This window comes from Hylobates moloch, unplaced genomic scaffold, assembly GCF_009828535.3.
Source record: "Hylobates moloch isolate HMO894 unplaced genomic scaffold, HMol_V3 SCAFFOLD_20, whole genome shotgun sequence".
NCBI lineage: Eukaryota > Metazoa > Chordata > Mammalia > Primates > Hylobatidae > Hylobates > Hylobates moloch.
The window spans coordinates 28,447,547-28,453,976 of NW_026652295.1; the positions used below are offsets into that span (position 1 = coordinate 28,447,547).

Genomic DNA, 6,430 nt, shown 5'->3' on the forward strand with positions numbered 1-6,430 from the left:
AATTTAAAGCACGCAACCAAATACCTGCTAGATTTGAGTCAGCACTTTTCTGGTGGTCAGCTATTAACAAGAATGTAAATTGGATTAATTACATGTCTTACAATCAGCAAAGATTCATCAATTACACTCGAAATGCCCTTAAGGGAGTAGCTAGACAACTAAATGCCACTAGCTAAATGGCTTGGGAAAACAGAATGGCACTGGACATAATATTAGCAGAGAAAGGTGGTACATGTGATATGCTGGGTGGAAAATGTGACACTTTCATTCACAACAATGCTGCCCCAAATGGAACCATCATAAAGGGACTGCAGGGACTAACAACTCTAGTCAATGAGCTGACAGAAAACACAGGAGTAAATGACTCTTTTACTAACTGGTTAGAAGGTTTCCACTGAAAAATGGAAAGGAGTGGTAGCTTCAATTCTTACATCTCTCGTAATTATGGCTGGGGTCTTAACAGCCATAGGATGTTGTATCATCCCTTGTGTGAAGGGTTTAACACAAAGGTTAATTAAAGCAGCTATTAGTAAACAAATGCCCCTAATGTCCCAACAGAATGATTTACTATTATTAAAAGCCAAACTAAACTTCTCCTCCTATAATGAAGAAAGTAAAAAACCCAGAACAGTTAATAAACAAAGATATCTAAGTGAAAATAAGACCAAAAGAGGCAAAAAGAAAAAGAGGAGGTAAGTGTAAAAAATAACCTACATGTGATAGTTCATTTTCATAAGTGCCTTAGAATATGTTTAAGCAGGCCACATGGAAACAAAGAGATAAAGAAGCAAAATATACTAAGACACAATCCCCTCCTTCCTGCTTTCCCTTTGACCCAGTGTCCAGGAGCCTATTGGTCGGGGGCCCCTCAGTGATCCGCCTCCCCACCTCACCAAAGAATTTAGTTTGGGCTAGCTTGCCATCACCTAAGTGCAGCCAATAGGGCCATAAGTCAAATGTTTAAAAAGTCCTGAGACAGTCGCCATGCATTATGGGCTGCAACAAAATGCAGCAAAAAATGCAGCAAAAAGACCCTAAAGAACACACTTGAAGTCTTAATCCAACTACCAATAGGCAATGCCCAGGAAGACTATAACCCTGTAGTCCTCAGCTAATGAGGAATTGGAGGAGGGACTTGCACACTAGGGAAGAAATTATTTGTTGAAACTGTCCCAGGTGTGCCTGCGCTCCAGACACCTGATTTTGCAAGACTGTCATTAAAAGTCTCTCTTTCGCTGTTCTCTGGGTCTCTGAGTCTATTCTTTGGGTTTGAATGGGTGAGTTTCTTTCTCACAGGGGTGTAGATAGCAACGGGGCTCTCGTTCCTCTCCCAAATACCCCAACTTTCATCGCCTGTTCTAGAAGCCTTGTCACCTACAAGCCTATCTGTACAAAAGGTATGAGGGGACCCTACTGCCTAGACAGGGACCCTCCCATCTCTAGCAACTGTCCCCTTTTCTCACCTGCACCCTCGGCACCTGATGTTGTCTTCTTCTTGCATCAAAGGACACAGAGAATAATAACACTAATGATGATGAAAGCAGCAACAGCAGCAACATATGGAATGGCTGGTCATCAACTCAGAAGCACCAGGGCCATTCCTGAAAAAAAGGGCCTGTTACACACTGGGCACCCAGAGCCACAGCCGTTCCTGCTGCCCCCACCTTGGCCTGATCCTCCTTATGTTGGAACCCTCAAGGGTGGTCCCAGGTTCACTAGAGGACACGGGGTGAGTGCTGTGATTCCTGCTGTATCCCATGGAGCAGATGACCCTCTGCTCCTCTCCTTGGGGAATCCTGCAGGCCACCCCTGTCTGGTAGGTCCCATCCCATTGGACAGAACACCCCCAGACTGCTGGGCATCCTGGCTCAAAGATGTCCCATCCTGACACCAGGTCAGAGAGATATTCTGGAGATAGAAGCCAGAGCCCAGCATATCAGGGTGATGTTGCCCTCCAGGGCCTCACTGCGGGTCACATTTATGGTGGAGGAGGGGAGGACTGGAGAAGAAAGGGCAGAGACAATGAGGCCAAACCCTGCTCCCCTCTAATAGAGATACAGGGAACAGGGCTGGTCCACTCCACTGCTCTGACTCTGGCAGAAGTCCTCACAGACCCCAGACCTTCTGCAAGTTTGTCCCCACCCTGGGAACCAATTCCTCTAGGCTGGCAGAAGAATGGGCCTCGAGACTGTGTCTTTATGCTCTGGGATCCCTGCATTGATGCTGAGGAGGGGAACGTCAGGGGTGGGCTCCTGGTACGTGGGACCAGAGGGAACTCTTTGGGATGGGCAGGCTGGGAGGCAGATGGGGGAGCCTTGGCCCTGGGGGCTTCCTCTCCTGCCTGACACCCACCCAGGTTCAGGCTTCTGTCAGAGGGCCCACTGCTTCCCCAGATTATGACACTGGACTCTTCAATCCCTGACCCACTGTCTTTTTCCAGTGACTCTAACAGGAGAGAAAAATCAGGATATAACAAACCAACAGAAAACACATGCATCCATAGCACAAGGAGGGTTTCCCTGGACAGAGCTGGGGGTTGGGGTGACTCTAGTGGAATAGGGGAGAGGAAAGCCCCTACCCAGGCCCAGTACCTGTTCTCCTGACACCCACACAGGATTCCAGATACTGCTGTAGTCTCTGCACGCAGTCTACCCATATAGGGCGAGAGTGTGTCTTGGTCTGCATAGCATCTTCCTTCTAGAAATTTGTGATGTTCATAGCAAAGGTCTGATCTCTGGAGGACTGGGATACTGTCCATTCCTGAGTCTCCAGGTTGAGAGAGAGGAAGAGCTACCCCTAAGAGTAGGAATGCCTAAAGCCCCTGGTGCTGCTGGCTTCCTGATCTCACAAACCCTAATCTCCTGGAGGGAATGCAAGGTTACTCCCACCCAGCAGTGACTTCTCCATTCCAGTCCAAGTGAGGAACTCAGACCCGAGGGTACCCCTCCCTGGCCCTCCTCCATGCCTTTCTGTGTGGGCTGAGTGCCAGCTTACCTCCCCGCTGAGCTCTGCTGACCCCCATTCCTCACCCCTACCCCCAGCCAGATCCAGTGGGAATAGACAGGTCCCTGCTCTCTGCCCCCAGCTCTCCTGGAAAAGGCTTCCCATCACTCTTGCCCACTGCCGACTCTCACCTCCTTTCTGGCCCTTGATATATGCCAGGGCCCTTCGAGGTCCTGCCCGTTCTCTGTCAAGTCCTCAGTCTGTGTCCCAGGTGTCAGCTCCCAGAACTTCTTCTGCCCACTGTCCCCAGGACCCAGCCCTGCCTTTCTGCCTGTCACAGAGCAGGAAGCGCTGACCATCCTGATGTCCCTCAGTGAGAAACCCTGACTGCAAGATCCATCCCAGGACAGCAACGTGAGGTTGTAACGAAGGCTGTGGGGCCCTGGGGAAGAGGAAACCACAGATGAAGCTTCTTCCTGGAAGTAACTTCACATTGATCTTTAACACACAGGTCTGCTGTCCCAACCTTCCTGAGGTGGCAGGAAATGCAGAGGCAAAGGGACAAGAATGAGGATTTCAGATACAAGGAAAACTGGGAGGGCAGGAGGATGGAGAAGCGGACTGAGGAACGGAAGAAGGGGCAATGGAGATGGCAAACATGTAGGCCAGGTGCCAAGGCAGGGTGGCCACGGCCACCTAAGGGTATAGGGAGGAGGCCAAGGAGAGAGGCTGCCCTGCAGTGGTGAGGGAGGAGCACAAAGGCAGTGGTGGAAGGAAGGTCTTGCCTGAGGGGAGGGTGGAAATGGGAAGGGACCCAGGCTCAGGGTGACCCATGACCAGCATGGCTATGCTGCATAGGTGAGGGTGAGATGGAATCGAGGGCCGCTGCCTTTGAGGAAGGCTCATCGTGGACAAGATGGGAGTTAGGGAGGGTCAGTGCATCCTTTCAAGAAACAGTGCCAGGAAAACCGGACATTCACATGCAAAAAGAAATGAAGTTGGGCTCCTGTCTTACACCACATATACAAGTTAAATCTAAATAAATCAAAGACCTACACTCAGGAACTAAAACTGAAAAATTCTTAGAATGAAACATTGGGAATAAGCTTCATGACATAGGTTTTGACAATACTTTTATGGATATAACACCAAAGCACAGACAACAAAGAAAAAATTGGTAAGTTAGACTCATCAAAATAAAAAAATTGAGCATTAAAAAACACAATCTGCAGAGTGAAAAGGCAACCATCAGAATGGAAGAAAATATTTGCAAACCATATATCTAATAAAAGATTAATATCCAGAATACATAAAGAACTCCTGTAACACAAACATAAGACTAAAAAAAAAAAACTATGTAGGCAAAGAATTTGAATAGCCAGTTCTCCAAAGAAGATATACAAATGGCCAATAGACACATGAAAAGATGCTCAACATCAGTAGTTATTAGGGAAATGCAAATCAAAACCACAATGGGCTACTACTTCACACCAATTAGGATGGCCATAAACAAACACACAGACACACACACACACACACACACACAGAGAGAGAGAGAGAGAGAGAGAAAGTTTGGCAAACAGGTAGAGAAACTGGAACGTTTGTGTAGTACACTGGGAAATATGTAGTACATTGGGAAAGTGGGGCACCTGCTATGGAAATCGGTAGGTTGTTTCCTCCAAAAACTAAAAAATTAATTACTATGTGATCCAGAAATTCTACATCTGGGTATTTACCCAAAAGAAATGAAAGCAGGAACATTAAGAAGATATTTGAAAACTCATGTTCATAGAAGCATAATTCCCAATCACCAAATTCATAGAGACAGAAAGTAGAACAGTGGCTCCAGGGGTTGGGGGAAGGAGGAATGGGGAGCTACTGTTTAATGGGCACAGAGTTTCAGGATGCACAAATATGAGAATGTACTTAATGCCACTGAACTGTACACTTTTAAATGGTGAAAATAGTGAACTTTATATGTATCTTTTACCACAATTAAACAGCAAAAAAGAAATTGCCACAGTGTACCAAACAATAAGATAGAATTAGAAAGAGGCTGGGGTCCTGGTCAGAGAGAAAAAAACCAAAGCAGAGGTGAGATTCATGCCTGAGGAAGGGCCTTCAGAGAGGAGTGGTGCTGGAGGGGGAGCAGTCACACTCCAAAAGAGGGCTCAGGTGAGAAAACCCTCGCAGGAGGAAGGTGGTGCTGGGAGAAGTCCTAGCGGAGGGGACGACCACAGCCCACTATGTGGTAGGTGAAGATTTTGGATATGAAGTCTAGGAACTGACAGCCCACTGGGGTCAAGGAACCAAAAGAGGATGAGGGTCAAGGAGCTGGTGGACTAGAGCCTGTGTTGGGTCTGGGTGGGGGTGAGGAGATGTGCAGGGCAAGGACTAAAGGGTGCCATGAGCATGGAGTGGGGGTGACCCTGGGAGAACTTGGGGTAAAGTGAGAACAGGAAGGGAGGGGTTCTTTGGGGGAGGGTGGGGCTTGGGGAGGGTGAGAATTTGCTGAGGGCCCAAGGCAGCTGGGCAAGAGGTGGAAACAGCACAAGGTCCCAAGGCGGAGAGGGGCAGAGGGACAAGGGAGGGATGGTCCAGCACCTGAGGGCTCTCCTTGGCCTCCTCCCTATACCCCATACCAGGGTGGGGTCCTCAAGAGGGTGAGGCTGAGGATAAAGGAGTGGGGAAGGGGCTGCCATGAGGCAGGGCCCAGAGCAGGCACTTGCACTAGAGGGGAGGGGGCATCTGTGCTGCTCTGCGCCCTGCCTAAGGCCCAACTTTCATTAGCACCAGGGCTCCCCTTAAGTGGCCTGGAGGGGAGTGGGATGGAGGGAAGACTCCCCGGACAAAAGGCAGCACCAGAAAGTTAGGGTCAGGGACAGTTGGGAATGGGGAGGCATAGGGGCAGCACTAAGTGAAGGCTGCTTGTAGGAAAGGCCCACAAGGGAGGCAGGAGGGACCTGCGGTGGTGGGAGCAGGGGCTAAGGGCAGAGGACACCCTACAAAAGGATCAGAGAACTGCAGACAAAAAGGGGTAGCAGGGAGCAGGGAGGGCAACAGGACCCAGGGGCCCCTGAGATGGGCAGGGAGGAGGTAGGAGGGAACCTGGTGTCCTTAGATCATTGGAGTCCACAGTAGCTGGGAGGGTTGCCAGAGAGGAAAGAACCCTGGGAACAGGAGGCGAGGGGAGAATGAGCTGGGGATGGGAGAAGTCGCAGGAAGAATCCTCTGCCTGGAGCCTGCAGATCCAACCCCTCAGCTTCAGAGTCAGGAGCCCCATAGTCCCCATAGCAATAGGAAGCACCAGCTCCTGGTCCCGAGAAAAGGAGGGCCCCAACTCCAGGGACTGCGGCCGGGGAGCTGAGAACACGCAGACTCCAGGGAGAGGACAGGGCTTCAGGGACCCGAGAGCCGCTCCGAGCACCGGGGGATGTGGCTGCCTCAGCGGCAGAGCTGGAAGGGCCCTCGATTGCCATTCACAGGA

The 6,430-nt window shown here is 49.9% G+C and overlaps 1 pseudogene; it reads right to left on the minus strand.

The window, feature by feature from the left end:
- Window positions 1–1,618: 1,618 nt before the first annotated feature.
- LOC116459772 (MHC class I polypeptide-related sequence B-like) lies at window positions 1,619–6,422 on the minus strand (annotated as a pseudogene).
- Window positions 6,423–6,430: the final 8 nt, after the last annotated feature.